General features: G+C 37.1%; 1 protein-coding gene across 8 annotated transcripts in view; it reads right to left on the bottom strand.

Moving 5' to 3' along the window:
• Positions 1-18,368, bottom strand: part of FGF14 (fibroblast growth factor 14) — a 410,241-nt gene that overhangs the window by 255,650 nt on the left and 136,223 nt on the right. Inside the window, exon 1 of one of the 8 annotated variants that reach the window (XM_050708062.1) lies at positions 1,269-1,363. The exons of the other annotated variants lie outside the window; for them this stretch is intronic. The gene's annotated coding sequence lies outside the window, so the exon portion shown is untranslated. Of the gene's footprint in view, positions 1-1,268; positions 1,364-18,368 lie in introns of those variants that run through there. 8 annotated transcript variants of the gene reach the window in all.

The raw sequence follows: 18,368 nt of genomic DNA, 5'->3' as shown, positions 1-18,368 counted from the left end.
TGACTTGACCAAGTTATTTCAACTAGAAAAATAAGAATCCTTCAATGCTGTAAAGACTGGAAAAGTGTTTAAAATGACTTGGATGTAAGCATCAGATATACATAAGAGAAATAAATGACAAAACCTTGAGCAAATCACTGTCTCTCCAAAAGGCACAATGCTCATCTGGTTAATGATATACTCTTGAATCTCTTTGAAAAAGTTAATATTTTCCTCCTCATCTCTGAACTGATGAAAAAAGACACAGAAGAACTCAAATTCCTTCAAGCCGTACAGATCTCCATCAAGAAAAAGAATGAATTTTAGAGTTAAATTCAAAGACACCCAACCACATACTGAAAATACAGTGCTCATTCAGTTGCAAGAATACACATGTACTCCACTGTATATTCATTCTACCATCCAATGTGGAAAAATTTAATAGCCCTAGAAGATGTAAAAGGAAATGTTAATGACTTTTTTAAATGTCCCTTTTTCCATTTTAAGACATAGAATTGCTAATCAATTTATTCCTTTCTTTCTGACTTTACGTTAGGGATAAGCAACACAAATATGGTTAAATCAGAAGTAATTCTCAATCACAAATCAAGTACTGGAAAGCAAAAATTAAATTGTGATGAAAACAAGAGAAAAAGAAAGAGAAGCCTGTGCATTTTAACTGTAAGATGCAAAAAAATAAAACAAGTCAGCTGGCTAACAAGAAGAGGTAATGATCTCTGCTGCTGCTCTCCAGAAATAGATCAAGAACCAGAGTTTCTTGATTTTTAGAACCCTTTTTTTCTTACCTAAAAGTAAATTACAAATTAATTAATATTACGAAGAGCAAGGCTTTTATGAGAATTACAAAGATAATATGCTGAAAAACTAAAACAGCAAATCTCAGTGCCTTTCTGAACTTTCTATTCTAGATTCCCTCTAATTTGCAACAACTATTGCAATAAATAAAGAATACATTTCTTTTAATCTAAACAGATTTCTCTACTTGCATGTTTTTGTGCAGTTCAGCAACTATTCGAAGCATCCCAACCTGTCCTTATATCCCTCTTATTCATTTTCTGATTTGATTTTTTCCAGTTAACTCCTATCCTCTCTGATATGACTTCTACACTTTCCATGTGATGTTATCAAACAATACTTTTAGAAATAATACAAGATACTTATTAAAGTGGCTGTTTTATAGTTAATTTAGCAATGACTATGCAAATGTAATGTCTGAAGATGTCGTTACAGTAATTTTTCTCAGGAGGTTTGGAGTTTCTCAAACTTACCTTCACCTCTGATTCTTCATTGGCAAGAGGTTATGATTCCCTCCATCAACAAGTTCAAAAATTTGCCCTCATTCTCAGAATTGTCTTTTACTGAACCTCTCTGCTGGCTTTATTGATAGATTTGAAGATAGATGTTTTCTAGTACCCTTTTCCAGAGAGGAAATGACTTCGTATAAAATGTGAATATCACTATGGGCAAAACAAGAGAAACAAACAAAAAAAGGTCAAGAACAAAACTTCACTTTCAACCAAGATCATTTTCTCCTCTTTCTCCTGACATTTTCAAAAGCAAGATAAAGATTTTTAGTTTCAATGAGGTGTACAATGACAAACCCTAGCTAGTTGTCCTAGTAGTTTCCTTTGGGGAAAGCCTCTATTTGAGAGAAGTGAGTCATTAGTTTCTGTGCTTTCCAAATGATGAAGTAGATGTCTTCACTGCACTTCCTCAAGCACTGTACTCTAGTTGCCTTATATAGCAATAAAGATATGTCAGCAATAGCAGTTGGTTTTTTGCTTAGGGATTGGATTTCTCTCCAAGACCCTCTCTCCCTCTAAAAATGGAGATGAGGTTCCATAGAGAAAACATAAAAACATGAGTAGACTTATTTCTATAAACTACAGCAGAATTGTGTATTTCTGGGAAGTACTAAAACGGGCTAACAAAGACAGGATATTATAAGCAGAACCAGTTCTACTCTTTGTGTAACAACTGAAAGCAGCTATGCTCGTTCCTGAAGCCGGAGATTTGCTAAAGCCACAATACTTGTACCTGGGCATGCTGTCAGCATTTGTTCCCTACAAAAACCAGTACTGACAGGAGGAAGAAACTGATAGATTTAACTTCTCAAAGTAAGAATTTGCATGGTGGAGCCCGAGGGAGTGCAGTGACTAGGAAAGCTGAATTTGGATCCTGGCCCTGCAAATATGCAAATAGTTCCAGACCTCACCGAAGCTAGCGAGATGGAGTCCAGATTTAGGAGACCTCTGTGAGGATCAGTAAATGGCAACATAATCATAGAATCATAGAATTGTAGAATTACAGAGTCATTTAGGTTGGAAAAGACCTCTAAGATAATGAAAAGAAAGGAGAGCAACAGAGTGTATGGGAACAAGATAGATCTCACAGAAATGTAAAAAAAAAAAAAAAAAAAAAAGGGGCAAAATCTTCCCCTCAAACACAGCTTTTGTGTCCCCCATAATTTTATAAATTTAGAGTCTAACTATTTGAACCTAATCCATCAAAAAAAAAAATCGTAACTATGCAGTGCTCAGATACAAAACTCTCAAGAACATTAATAGCTCTGTGGATGAATTTAGAGGCACATTCAAAGGCTGGAATGCAGCTGGCAAAGAAGTTGTCAGTGGAAACATAGACATTTCATCCTCCAGCTTTCCTTCAAACAGCTACTTTCAGTTGAGAATTTCTACTGTTTCCCTCCACTGTTTACACGTGGCTCTTCAAACATTCACCACTGGACGCTGCTTAGTAATTACTCTTCCTGCACTGATGGAGGACTCTACCAGAATTCAACACAACCTACAGCTACCAGCTCTATTAGAATGACATCCAAGCCCTTTTTAGCACTGCAGGTTCTTCACTGACTTCATGTTCATCAAGAATGGTGACTGCCCACAACTAGCCTACCTGTCCAATCAGGAACTTTGTCCCAGTAGATGACTCCCATATTGTAATCCCATATGAATGGCATGCTTCCCAGGCTACTCCTGGGATAGCACCCTTGTCTAAGTACTCAGAACTTTGACCAAGTAGCCTTCAGGTCAGGCAGCTCCTCTCATTTTTCTCTTTGAACCTTTGTCATAGACTGCATTTCTGTTTGCTGTGAAAAAAAATGTCTTTGAAACACTTTCATACCCTGAATAGAGAATACCCATATAAGGTTCCTAATGTGTTTTTAGCAATGATTGCACTGAGGCTCTACTTCAAATGTGAGAACAGGATGCCTCAACAGAACAGCTCCACATCTCAAGCCCAAGTGTGGAGTCTGCCACCATAAATGTTGTGATTAAAATAGAAAGCATTATTGAGCTCAGACAAAAAAAATAGACCATGAAGTACACCTTGCTAAGCTCATAAAGCCTCTGCAAAATGGGTCAGCAAGGTTAAATTTGCAGTACAGATGTTAAAACCAATGCTCCAGCGCCAATAACAGAATGTTTCTCAACATTTTTAAAATGTTTTCTTCCAAAGTGTTCATATGAAGATGAATTCTCAGTATGGACTAATACTTTCAAAAACCTCAATGAAGTCTTTTTAAACAGGCAAAGCACTGACATAGTAGATTTTGATGTTGTCCTTATAGTTACAGCTTAAATATATTTTCAGATGAACACAAAACATTTTAATTAGGAATCATTTCATGAATACAAACCTTTATTTCATGAATACAAACACTAAGCTCTTAACTCAGGATTTTCTCAACTTGGAGCGCCTATGAACTTTCCCCTATGCCCTATTTCCACTGTGTAAGTGGCACACCTGTCATTTCTATAGCACTTTGTATGAATTCTCCCTACAGATTTTTCAGTTAAGATATAATGTATTATATCAATTAAAAAGAGATTTAAAAAGAAGAATTCTACAAAAAGGAATAAACTTTTGAAGCCAGCCATGAAAACAGTAGCTTCACTGTCAATTGTGTTAGCTGAGAGTAACCTGTTGCCAAAAATGTGAGATATCAGATCATATAATTTGATATATTAAAATACACCACCTGCTTCATCTGCTTGCCTTCATTAATAGGACAGTTTCTTTACATATTGAAGTATTTGTGGGATTTTTTTTCCTTAATCCATCAACTATACCCATGAATAGTTGTTTACTGACTATAAAGTAACATTTTAATGTTTCATCTGACCTCTCAGTTTCCCTTCATGATGAGGGCTTGCTATTATGACAGTTTTCAGATTACTCAGGGTAAAGCTCAGGACACATTTGTCTAGAACTGCTGAAAGAATAATTAATATGTATATGTCTAGTTCTTTAAGAAACGCTTACTAAATTTGTCTAAATGTAAAGTGATATTTTGCATGGCCATGCTATTGTTTATCTTGATTCTTTCATATGAGTTCTATATAACTACCTCCTAAATTACTCACCTCAACATATTGGCCAACTTGAAACAAAACATTGGCTAGAAACAAATGAATTCTTATTAATGAAATGGAAAACAATAATTCTTATTACTGAAACAGAATACATACAGTACCATTAGGTGAGGGCCAGTGAAAATGACTGGCAAATATCTTTTGATGTACATCATACTCCTGAGTCCAGGAAATAAAGCCCAGGCTCAACTCTTATCAGTGCTCCTTGGACTCTGCCAAAGCTGTGAGGGTAATCACACAGCAGTGCTACAGTGTCAGCATGCTGTCATGGGGGCCTTGCCACTGGAAAGCAGAGCCCTTGTCTGTCCAGGTGTAATATCTAGAACAGGCTCGGCAAAGCACAATTGAAGGGCTAATAATCTCTGCCCTAGAGAGCATGCCCTCTGACAGTTTATGTAGCATTGAAATTCATAAGCAAGGCTCTTCAGACCATGCCAAACCCTGAAATAGCCATAAAACTCTGCATAGTCTGTATCCTCTGCTCGTGAAATTGAGAAAAAGTCAGGGCTTTAAAAGAAAAGCTACAGATAAGAGGTAGCACAGGAAAACAAATGCAAGTGCTTGAATTATAATTTTTATTCTTTCTCTCTCTCTCTCTTTTTTTTTTTTTCTTTTTCTCTTGGAAGATGTTCCCTATCATGTGATGAAGGAAATGGCTTGATGAAATACTGAAAAGACCATCAGCTCTGGGTTTTGTTACCCTACCTTAGTTATCCCACCCAGAATCCATGAAGCTGGCAGCACACTATATAATTTCTCTCTTTGCTCTTTTCTTCCCCTAGTCCCACAGGCTTCCAAACGGTGAATTGGCTGTACAAGATAAAATATTCAGATAAAAAATTGTAAAATAGTTCAATATCTTTTTTTCACAAGGGAATTCTTTTTCTTAGTATTTGTAATTTTTCTTATGATGTTTGGTTCAACCTGTTATCTAGTGAATAAAGGAAATCACAGAAAGAAATGTCCTAATGCACCAAGGAACATGTCTTTATGTGTCTTTATTACAACATTTGCGTGTTTTGGTTACAAAGAACAATAACTACCTCCAAAAACATTGTTGCATATAGACACTGTAGGTAGATAGTTTTTAAAATGGTACACACTAACTCATTCCCCAAACACCCTTGCTGGTTGCTCGCTTCCCATCCTTTCTTTTTTCAGGAGGTTCATTGAATCACAGTTTTTTGCCTGCCTGAGCTTCACCCACGCATTATCAGGAATGAATCATATACCCGTAGCTTCTTCTCTACCCCCAGCCAGAGTCTCCAAACAGAATCAGCAGCCCAGAAGACAGCTCCAGATTTCAGTCATGCAAGCAATTCTCCCACCCTGATAGATGTGGGCAACCACCCATGCCGTTGACACAGTTCAGATGCTAGCTGCGTACCACAGAGCAGCAAGGTTGCACTGCAACACAGGTACCATTGGAGCATTTCCTTCCACAATCCTTTTCCTCACCCGTGAAATACCCCCCCTACTACGCTTTCATCCAGGAAGATGGCTCTAAGTCAAAGTTTCTAACCCTGATCATAGTAGCACCACCCATATGCATTCAATTCTCTCTCCACACTATTCACCCATGCAGGGTGACTTGGATTCCCAGCTGATAAATGGTTGTTGTTTTTTTTGGAAACTTGTGAAAGTGGCTTACAAACTGGGGTTCAGATTGTCCTATATTTTAAAAAAGAAACAGATGTTCTACTCATATAGAAATTACTGATTGGTGTAGTCTTGAAGTCATGGACAAGAATCAAGCTTTTCTACTGATGATAAAATATATACATTTGCACTAACAGCTTTTTTTTTTTTTTTTGACTTTTTTTGCTGTTTTTACTTGATGCACATCTTTAAAAAGAAGGAGGCTTTATTGTCCAGAACTTTGTTTCCAGAACCTATTCTTTTCTATAATATAGTGTCAAATAAAGTAATAGAAAAAAAACAGGGACAGGAGACAGGGAAGCAGGAAAAAATGGGAAAAAGAGGAAATGAAAAAAAGAGAAAAGAAAAGAAGCTCATGAGCTCCTTGAAGTATTCATGTTCAAGTCATGTCAATACTGAGGAGAGAGGCAGGCACAAAAGCTGTTCACAGATCAGAGTTTGGAGAGACATTAGTTCCAACTAGCTTTAAAGTTTTAGGTGCCTCATTATGAACATGTGATTTGGGAAGATCATTTTCTTAGGCTTCTTATAGAATCAAAGACAATACAGAACTTCTCTAGATTCAAAGTATATCTTACCTGACCAGAAGGCCAGTCTAGATTTCTGTGGTAGGTGTATAACTTGGTGGTATGGATGTCCCAAATGAGATATCTACATCCTTGAACTTAAAAACACAATTTCAGAGGAATGGACACAAGAATTTAATGATACACCTAGACAATATAAGCATCACTGTGTTACTGATTACAGCAGTATGTGTTATTCAGATTGCATTCTCAAAAGCTGTTTGAAGATTCATAATGCTTCCCAACGTTGCAATATTAATAGATTTATCAAAAAAGAAGAGCAGGAAGGCAGATCTAGCCTGAAAAAAAAAATAATAGTAATAATACCTTTGATGGAAGAAGTACAAATTGTGACAGATGAACAAAGGAATGTCAATAAAGGTTTAAAAGAATAAGAAATAAATTGTAATTTAATTTAGATTAATTTATGTGTTTTGGGGGGTAATGTGGGAGAAGACTGTTGGGAAGCAAAACTGTGGAAACACGTGGACTCACAGGGTGAACAATCTTCACCGCTATTCTCTTCCTCCTCTGGAGTCACCGGCTCATTAGGAGAGTGAAGTGAACTTTCCTACTTTTGGAAAGTTGTCCCAATAAGACCAGCAGAAAGGCTATTAAAGATTTTACTACCACACCCATCATCTCTGCCGAAATCTTGAGCAAGTCTTGGGAAATGTCTTTTTTCTACTATTCCCTATTTTTCTCCTCTGAGAATGTCACTTGGACATGCAAGGCCACCTTTTTGACAAGACAACTTTTTTTGTGAACTTGTGAGAAATAAGGTAACTCAATAAAACTCCCAGCAGCCCAATCCTGATACAGGTTTGCCACATCACGGAGCAGCTGATGAGGCCATGTGTTCTGCCTACATTTTTCCAGCACCTGAGACAAGAATGGCTTTTTCTATTTTTACTACTTTTTTTTTTCTAGTACATTTTGTCTTAAGAAAAAAACCTTAAAGCAGTAGTCCATATCAACTAACTTTTTCTCTTCCACCCCTTCCCTAATACCTAAGAGAATAGTTATTAAACAGTTCTAAATACAGTAAAAGGCAGTCAAGCATGATGTTCCTCTGTTAAAAACAAAAACAAAATGAACTCATGCACTTCCTAGGGAAAAAAAAAATGTTTAAAAAGGAAGACAAAAATGAAGAAATACTGCAAAAATCAAAGCCTCGATTCATGTTTAATTGCTTGCCATTGCTCGGCATTACCTGTTCTCGTCTCTCATCCATCCTGCCCAGTCTTTGATAAAGGTTGCTAATATAAGGTAGCCCACAGCACCCATTGGCATCTACATTAGCATGTAGCCTGCTGCAATAGGAATGGATCTGTGCAGCAAAGCAGCTGTTGTTAGAGGCCTGGCATCCACTAAAATGTTGATATACATGCACGCCTAGTTACTTAAAACTGCATATGATCTCTGAATTCATCACCCACAGTGAGAGAGACATACTAAACTTCTTTGATTCACTAGGTTTATTAATAGAAACATAATGTAACTCTGCTTTTTCTATTACACAAAAAAAAAGAAAGAGAGAAAGAAAGAGAAAAAGAGGAAGAGGAAGAGGAAGAGGAAGAGGAAGAGGAAGAGGAAGAGGAAGAGGAAGAAAGAGGAAGAGGAAGAGGAAGAGGAAGAGGAAGAGGAAGAGGAAGAGGAAGAGGAAGAGGAAGAAAGAGAAAGAGAAAGAAAGAGAAGGAAGGAAGGAAGGAAGGAAGGAAGGAAGGAAGGAAGGAAGGAAGGAAGGAAGGAAAGAAAAAGAAAGAAAGAAAGAAAGAAAGAAAGAAAGAAAGAAAGAAAGAAAGAAAGAAAGAAAGAGAAAAGAATGAAAGAACAAAAGAAAGAATGAAAGAAAGAACAAAAGAAAGAATGAAAGAACGAAAGAAAAAGAAAGAAAGAAAGAAAGAAAGAAAAAGAAAGAAAAAGAAAGAAAGAAAGAAAGAAAAAGAAAGAACGAAAGAACGAAAGAAGAAAGAAAGAAAGAAAGAAAGAAAGAAAGAAAGAAAGAAAGAAAGAAAGAAAGAAAAAGAAAATACAATATTGGTAATATTATAGTAACATCAAACAAACATTATACAGATTTCAGAATTACCCATTGTAGCAGGTGAAGTACTTGAGTAGTAAAGTAGCATTTGTGACACTGTAATGTTTCCTTTCACTTCAATAAAGTCAGAAGACACTTTTCTAATATTTCTCTTTTATAAAGGTAATTCAGCTTATTAAAAGTTCATGCATTTATTATTTTGTTGTGGTGGAGACTGGGTTGGAATATCACTCTAACTTCTTTGAGATAGTTTACTTCTAAATTTGCTGGATAAATACCTTTTATTAAGTTCTGCTTAAATACATTAAAAACATTCACGCATTTCAAGAAATCACACCCATTAATACAGAAATCACATCCATTAATATATACAGAGAATAGTTGAAGAAGAATTCTAATTAAGGTTCCTGTGCTGTCTGGCAGTTGGTAAAAGGAAAAAACAGCTACTGTGGCCAGCATGCCCTTCCAGATATGTCATACTCTGCTTATCTTGGATTTGTGACCCACCTACAAGGATAAATATATGATCGACACAAAACACATAAAACTAACATTCCAAATATTAAATAAGAATGTGCTATAGTTACAGTTAACAAGCAGTCAAAAGTTAGAATATTGAAAAAGAAAATTTGTCTATGAAATATTAATTCAGTGTTCTCTGTATAGGCAAAATGCATCAGTCATTAATTATACTTTCATTTCCACACATGACAATCCCTTCTCACTATTAGCAGAATGATGACAGAAAAAGTTGTGCTCAGCCATTTCAGATCTAAGATGAGTCACATTCAGCTAACGGTCATCAAAGACTTGTTGAATACATATAAATTTAAATTCTTCAGAATCACATAACTTTTGTTTCCACTCAACATATTTCATTAAAAAAAAAAAAAAGACCACTAATCAGCCAAAGACATTCTTAGACAGACGCACTGATAGTTTCAGTCCAACATTCACATTTGTCAAAGTTGCAAAACCTCTCAAAGCACAATCTTCCAATGAAAATAAACAAACAATCACACAACAACAAAGAACACCCCCTGAAAAGCCATCGACCATCCAAAAAACCAAGCCCCACACCCTACCTGGTTTCATTATTTAAAAAGGTTATCATTTGCATGTTATAAGCCATCTTAACTGCTTAAAAAATAAAAAATAAAAAAAACAGATGTGCTTTACCATGCTCTATTTTCATTTAAATAATCTTCTGCAAGCGCCTTTCTGATTACCTTATGAAGAAATATTCTACCTGAAACTTTTCTTGTGCCAAGTGAGTATTCTTCAAAAATCTTAATGAATGCTGTGGGGCTCTGGATGACTCTGGATGCCTCATGGTAGCCTCGGTGGAGGCTCCATTGACATGCAGAAGCACACTCTGTACAGAAGTACAGAAACCTCCTCAGTCCAGTCCAGGTCTAACTCCAGAAGAGAATTACAGGGTTGTTTAATCTTGTGCAGTTTAAATGTATCTTTTCACCTCTGAAGGAAGAGAGACTGGCATGTATTGCTAGCTTCTCTGCCAGAGTTGAGGTGTACTACATGATCAATCATAACAGAGGAAGTGAAGAAAATAATATAATAAAAACACTTTACTGTGTATAATGAGTGGTTTATTCATACGATTATGGAAAACATTTTGAAACAGGTAAGATTAAGCACCACAGGAAACTGCTGAGGTACATTATTTATCAATATGATCTGTGCAAGTATTTGGCCCCCTTTTCTTATAAATAATTTTCCCTATGCAGCGTTTTACCAGGCACTAATTGGCAGCACTGTAGGTAATCATATATTTTCCCTTGCCTTCAAAAGTCAAAGACTGAAGAATAATGTTCTTAGGCTGATATTTTTATCCTCATTTCTTCTTATTATTATTATTACTTAAGGAAAGGCTACAGCAATAACAGCTAAAATTTTAAATGGTACATGAGGTCCTCAGTGACTACTAAGTTTGTATTTCATTCTGTATTTTATTTTATTTTATTTTTTTTGTATAAGCAAAGACATTCACAGCTTTTGTAAATATAACCAGAAATCTTTCTTTAGCATTTAAGTGAATATATTTTGAATTTGATTTTACCATCACTTTAATATCACAGTAACTTTATGCACAGTATTCTGTAACTTAATGGCCCTTGACTGTTAAGTTACCAATGAACAGTTATCATTTGAAGTGTTATTCTGACCCAAAAAGTAAAACTCTTTGTGATATATCTTCTGATAACATGCATTTAGAGATTCAAATGCAAAGTTGACGGACAGCACTTGTGTCATCACATGCAGTGGCTAAGCTAACCATGTTTATTGAATGAAGGAAGCAAATTTTGAACTTTTCAGGCAGCCTGTCATGATGAACACCAGGGAGAGGTGCTGCATATATTATGATGGTAAAACTCTTCTGCAGTTTGCTAAAGTTTCTTTTTCCAGCAGACCTATGATCTGTTGCTTACAAAAAGGCTGGGAATCTGAGAAGCTATCTCCAGATTAAGTGTTTTAGGAAGCAATCATCGGATACATTCTGAAAACACAAGCATCCAGAATTATTTTGTTGCTTTTGTGGTATACTTCATTTCCAACAGCTCAAGGTTAGTCAAACTGCTTAGCTGTCTAAGGACTCGAGGTTATATATATATAATATTATATATATAACTAATATATATAACTATAATATATGTTATAGTTATAACTAAGAGGTTATATATAGTAGTTCTGCACTTAAGAATTCAGTTTTTAGTAACTATGACTGAAGACAGTTGGAAAGAAGAGGGGAAAGTAGCAATTGCGGGTAGAATGTTGCAGACTTAGGAGGGATGCCAACATCACTTCAGACCATGATGCTATACTACAGGTTGGGTAGAGTTCACCCAGGAACAAAGAAGCAGGGTATTTGTAGGAAGTCTTATAATGCCTCTACCCTGGGAAAATACAGTCTGATTGTGGTGCTGGGCCTTGAAGGTGTAGAGCACAAGTGTATGTACTAGTTGTGTACGCTTCTAGACATGATGGATCATATTCTGGAGTTACAACTAAGGACTTGATCCTTACATTTTAAAATCAGCCTCATTCTTCACAAAAAATCAAAATCTAAGAGAACTGATGCAATAGGATATAGGAAACTAAGTACATCATTTTCAGTTTACTCATCCCAAAACGCAATATCTAAAAGGACAAATTACAAATATAGAATACAGACCTGAATCTATTTTCTGTCCCTTCATTTGTGTATGAAAGGCTTTCTTTAAGTGCTTGTCTGAACATAGCTATTTCACAGGATATCATTCTCCTCACTGTAGGCAGCCTTGTAACCCCCAAAATTTTATTTTGATGATATATCCACAACAACCAAGGCACCAAAGAGCCCTTCTATTTAAAATTCTCCTACTTGGCTGGAGCAGCTGCCTTCATGAATCTGATACCTTTTTGTTTACCAGGTGAATGCAAGGGCAGGGACAGCGACAGAGGAGGTACAGCAGACTGGCTTCTCAACTGTGACCAGCTGGTATTTATCTTGAGCAAGCTCCTGTCCTTCAAAATACACATAGCATGGTGGCAATTCAATAATAACAGCTTTGCCAATTTTTCCTTCCTTTTTCATAACTTCTTACTCCCTGTCCAGAACCTCATATATCCATAATATGGTGAGGAATCTGCAGACTGGAGGTATACCTTTTTCTATTCAGACAATAACACAAATGTGTATGCTAATGCCAGCTGTGCCAAGGGTACTGAAAAGCCGATTCAGCCCTCTGTCCCCTCTCCAGAAGACAAGATACTTGAACACATGTTAAGCAGAGCACAGTCCTATGCCTGTAGAAAGCTGCTGCACTTTAAAATTTCTGTACTTTGCAATGTTTGTAGCAAAACGTTCCCTTCGAGCATTAGCCATCTGGCAAGGTTTGCTTATCGAATCTTTCTGTGTGCCTCAGGGGAGAGCTGTGGGCAGATCTAAGGCAACAACAAATATACCAGATTAGGCCCTTGGTCTTTTTAGATTGTTTTTATTTTAATGGAAAGTAGAAAGTAGAATATTCAACACGATACCTTAAATTCTCTACAAAATTGCCCTGTATTGTGGTAGCATGTACTTTTTTTACACAAAGAACAGTCTGTGCTTTCAAAGCACTTACATATATTTAGATTGGAAACACTAACCAGAAAGGAACCACACAGCCAGGGTAGGTATAATTATCATACTAATATTCAGATCAACCCAAAATATCTGAAATTGTTCATCACATCATAGTAATTTATAAAAATCTGACACCTGAAAATAGGCTGCTGGCCTACTTAGGGAATATTTGTGTGACTAAACAACCATGTGCTTGAATTAAAGTTTCAAAATCAAGCCAATAGTTGGTAATTTATTCTATTTCACAGAGTCTTATATTTGCAAAACATGGTGGCAATTTTTTTTCCTTCACTCTTCAGAAGATACACATTTTGTCAGAAGAAAATAATATCAAGCTCAAGGGAAGACAAAGCAATCCAGTTGTGGATTTATGATTTTGTTGTTCAGAAGGCTGCTAATTCAAGCTTTCCCTTCCCCCCACTTTTATTTTTGTATGACTACATAAGAAATCTCTGTCAGAACAATCAGTCAAAGAAACATTAAACACTGTGTTATATGGAATACATGCAGTAAATAATCATACTGGAATCAGATTATCTCAAAGAAATTGAAGGGTATGGGCTCCATCTCTTATGTAAAATACTTTATTTTGACTGAAGCCAAGTGAAGACACCACCAATTTAGGAGATAAATATCCTTCTCTTCTATTCTGCTTCTGCCTACCCAGTACTTGTTAATATTGATGTTCAGATTCTGGAAAGAACACACTTTTCAGATTAAGATACCCAAATCCTTAACTTTCCAATTTCATGTGTTCATCCCAATTTCAAGTGGTCAGCTGTGAGACATGACCAGGTTACTCAGGTTTTTATCCTGTTGCATCTTGAAAAATTCCAAGGATGGAGCCTGAACAACATCCCTGACAACATTTCCCACAGTCTGACTCTCTTCCTGGTGAGAAAGTTTTGCTTTATAAAAGGTTGGAACCTCCCAGTTTTCAGTCTGTAGCCACTGCCACTTATTGTACACCTCAGAGCCTGGTTCAAACTTCCCACTCCCCTCCCTGTAGGCATCATGTAGCTGCTGTTATTTCCTCTGAAACCATCTCTACCCCAAGCTGTACAAGCCTCTCTCCCTCAGCCTGCCCCACCACCGAATGACTTGGTGGCCCTCTGCTGGAATTGAATTCATCAACGTCTTCCTTGTCCTAGAAGAGGTAAGGACCATGGGCAAGATTCCAGGTGCTATGTGAAGCCAAGAGGAAAGACCACTGCCCTGACCTCCTGGCTGTGCTCCCACTGATGCAGACCTGGATGCTGTCAGCCATCTTCACTGCCAGAACTCCCTGTTGGCTCTGTCCAGATCACTGTCTGCCAAAACCTCCAGCTTCTCTCCGCAGAGCTGCTCCCCAGCCTCTTTCATTGCAGAGGGATGGTTCATATTGGCTGTGGAACTTCATATTTCCTTGTGATGGATTTCATGACTGTCTTATTGTCTCACTCTTCCTGGCTGTCAAAATCCCTTTGGATTACAGACCTACCCTCAAGTGTATTAACTCCCTTATTTGTTGATGGTGCCTTCTATCTCCTCCTCCAAGTCATTGCTAAAGTTATTAAATAGGATAGGACCCAGGATAGACCCTTGCAGTACAGCACTTGTAACTTACCTCCAGGTAGAGAACAATCACTGACCTTTAGCCTGACCACCCAAATGTTTTTTCACCCATTTGGTAGTCCATTGATCTAACCTGTATAGAAGAATACTGTGGCAGATGGTGTTGAATGCTTTGCTAAAATTAAGGTAAATGACATTCGCTGCTCTCCCCTCATCCACAAATACACATATTATCATAAAAGACAGTCAGGTTTGACAAATATGATTTGTCCTTGGTGAATTAATGCTGACTTCTCCCAATAACCTTCTTTATTTGTCCAGAAATGTGCTCCAAGAGGACCTGTTGTATGATATCCCCAGGGACCACAGTGAAGCTGACTTTACCTAGTCCCCCAGGTTATCCTTTTCAGTCTTTATGAAGACAGGTGCAACATTTGCCTTTCTCCACTCATTGGGTTTGTACCCTAGCTCAGCGACTTTCAAAGGTGATAGAGACTTTCCTTTTAAGATCATAAGTCAGTTCTCTCAGCAGCCTCAGATACAACCTGCCTGATCCTATGGACTTGTATGTGTTGTGCTTTTTCAGGTAATCCCTGGCTCAATCCTCACCCGCTGCTGGACATTCTTCTTCTGCCTGAAGGTTTTCACTAAGCACAGAGGCCTGTGACACCTTTCTGGTGAAGACCAAGCCAAAGAAAGCACTGAGTCTTATCTGTGTTTGCAAATGTGTTACTAAATCACCCACTCTGTTCACCAATAGACTTACATTTTCCTCATTTTGCCTTGTACCATTAATGTACCAGTACCATTAATGTAGCAGTAGCAACTCTTCCTTCCTTGAATATCCCTTAACATTTTCAACTCTAGTAGAGCTGTGGTGTTCCCAACACCATCCGTACAAGCCTGGACAGTGTTTCTCTATTCCTCCTTTACAACTATCCTTGCTTCCATGTTCTGTGTACTTTCTTTATGTGCTAGAGCTCATTCATGAGTTCTCTATTTAACCGAATGGGTCTCCTTGCTAGCTTTCCTGAGTATCATGATGGAGAATTCTTGTGCTTGAAAGATGCTGCCCTTATGGAACTTTACATGTTGTCCTTAAAGACCTGCCAGCAATGCTGAGCTGGTTTGCCTTTCAGAGCTACCTCCCCTGGATTCTACCTACCAGTTCTCTGCAGAAACCAAAGTTTAGTCTCACGAAGCCCAGGATCTGTGCTTGGCTAAAAGCCTTCTTCACTCCCCTTTTGTTTTTAAACTCCAGTATTTCATGGTTCCAACAGTTAAGGTTACCATAGATTAATTATCACATCTCTAATCAATTCTTCCTTGTTTTGCATAGCAGATCCAGGAGACTATCATCCTTGCCTAGCCAATCTTGCACCTGTGTTACAAAGTGCTATCTGACATCTGTTCAAAGTCTTTTGGATTGCTTGCATACCATCTTGTTGCCCTTCTAGCAGTCTGTCTTATGATGGGAACATTTTTCCCCAAGAGGATTTCTAAGCAAATAAGTCTTACTTTATATTCATTTACATTTAACAGGTGTTTTGATCTTGTGGTTGTTTTTTGTTGCTGATGTTTTGTTTTGATTCTAGCATCTTAGTTCAGTGTCTTTTGAGTATACCTCAAGCTCCGCACTCTGTTTTTTTATCCTACACATAACTTTATGGGTAAGCTATGTTATTAGATCTTTTTCACACCAAAATGAAAATTTTACACAGGTCAATACTTGAATCCATAGGAGCATCTTTACTTCCTCAAAGAGAGCTCTTCCACACTCTATTTTATTTAAATCTTTTCAATTGTCCGTACATTACTTTTGGTATACTCAGTACAGTAGTTAAACTTCCTCATTTCCCATCTCCCAGAATGAGAGTTCAACTTAACAGCCAGATCCTGCCTCTAAGTCCATAAAAGCACAGAAGAGCAGGATAACATAACCATTTCAAGACAAAAATATTTTGCAGAAAGGTGGTTCTACCTTCCACTAAGCCAATTTGGTAACAAAGATCCCAATGCCTCAAACAACTTCCTCCACCCCCCACCCCCATGCCCATTTGCAAATGAGATAATAAAATCCTTCACATACAACAAGGCTCAAGTTGGGAGAGGATTGGCAGCTGGTGAATTTTTTAAAAGCCTAGGGGATTCACGGTTTTATGTTAGGATTACTGTTGGCTTGTGAGACTCCATGTATCATTATTAATTCTCTAATATACTTATTTTTTTCTGTAGGTAGAATAATTTAATCTATTTTTCTACACAGTAAGAAAAGGACTACGTAACTGTGTAAATCAGCTCAAGCAATTATGTTTCAGGTTAACAATTTCTTTCCTTATATGCCTGTACTCTGAATGCAAAGATCATTTTAAGTAGTGTAAATTAAATCTGACTGCTCTGTTAGAACAAATGTTGCTTGTTATTTTGAATATGTCAATCTTCAGTACAATCAATAAGCAACTGTATAGAAAAAGGGGAGCATGGGAAGATTTGCTTCTCAGTTGTTGCTCAGGCAAAGGAATCTCATGCAGAAAAACAGCTTAGGCAACTCTGGCTGGTAAAGGGACACAATGCAAGGAATGTAGGACAATCCTTTACCTGTTTGTTTCAAACTTTCACTAAACAACAGTAAACAGACTGAAAAGACTAATATTAAAAAGTAACAGATTCCTCAAGCAACAGGTTCCAGCCTTAGAAACCAAAGATGACTGTAAAAGGATAATCAGAATTCATTGCTGCAAAAATAATTCCTCAATAATGTGAACACACATTATATCAGAATATCAGAAACAATTTCAAGATTTGAGGATGTCACTGCAGCACTCGAGCACCTTGGAAAACAAATGTGACACATTTTTATTTGAGCATAACTCTTTGCGGAAGAGGGTGATCAGAGAAAGTGCTAATTCCAAACAAATAAGACACACGTTACTTCAAAAATAAATCACTTTTGACATTGAATTTTACAAGGTAATGGGGCAAGTATTATTATTATTTTCCCTACACCTGAGTAATGCTCTGATCAAAAAAAATTTTACCTTGTGCTTTTTAAACACCTGCATGAATGTCAGGTCAGATGAATCAGTCATGTCTGAGTTTTTCCCTCTTCAAAAAAAAATTTTTTTTTCTTCTACACAATAAGAAACCTTCTCAGAGGTGACTCATGTACATGTTTGTAGTTCAGTTTTTATGATGTGGACTTTTTACTCATTCCAGAACAATTTGTAGCTTAGTAAGAAATAAGCACAGTGCTCCACCCCTCAAATGCAATCCACTAAGTCCATTTGAGCCAAGTACTGCCACAGCAGTCAGTATAAACCTACCTGGACAGTGTACAACCACATTAGTGTAAAGGCAAGTCCTAATTCAGCTTTGCTGAGGCATGAAGACTTTAGGAAAGCACTTAGAGAAATCTTCTTGATCAGAGTCACCCTGATCATGTCCTAGTGTCAGGTGAAGTGTCCTAGTGTCACTGAAGAATGGCTTACTTCTCTTATTTGAATGGGTATGAGAATAAATCCAAGGACTTCACATATACACAAACATCAGAGGATCTGCATTTGTACATTCTTGGGCACAACTACATTAAGCAATTCTTGGCTGTTAAGTTTTTATTTTTATTATTTCTTGTGTTGTGAACTCAACCCATACATTAAGTGCTGTAAGAATAATCATTGGTTTAGATAGGTTGAAATCTTGAGCTAATTAATTTAATGCTTTGTTGACTAACAGTGATATGGAACCACCTAAACCAAGACCTATTCAAAACAGTCAAAACCCCTATGTTACTTGGTAAAAGAGATACAAAGCACACAAATTTCAAAATTTCATCTTATTTGTATCTCATAAATTTCCATTCACCCATATAATTTTCCCATTACAGGTTTGTTCTCATTTCCCAGCTGAGAACTCAAACAATAGGACTTCCAGCATTGCATTAGCATAGTATACCTTATAAACCTGAGTGAAATCTTAGATGGCCTCCACCAACCCTCAATGTGATAAATACAAAAACAAGTGGA

This window comes from Cygnus atratus, chromosome 1, assembly GCF_013377495.2.
Source record: "Cygnus atratus isolate AKBS03 ecotype Queensland, Australia chromosome 1, CAtr_DNAZoo_HiC_assembly, whole genome shotgun sequence".
In the NCBI taxonomy this organism is placed as follows: domain Eukaryota; kingdom Metazoa; phylum Chordata; class Aves; order Anseriformes; family Anatidae; genus Cygnus; species Cygnus atratus.
Note: the sequence above shows the minus strand (reverse complement) of the source record. Positions and strands in the feature narration are given on the sequence as shown.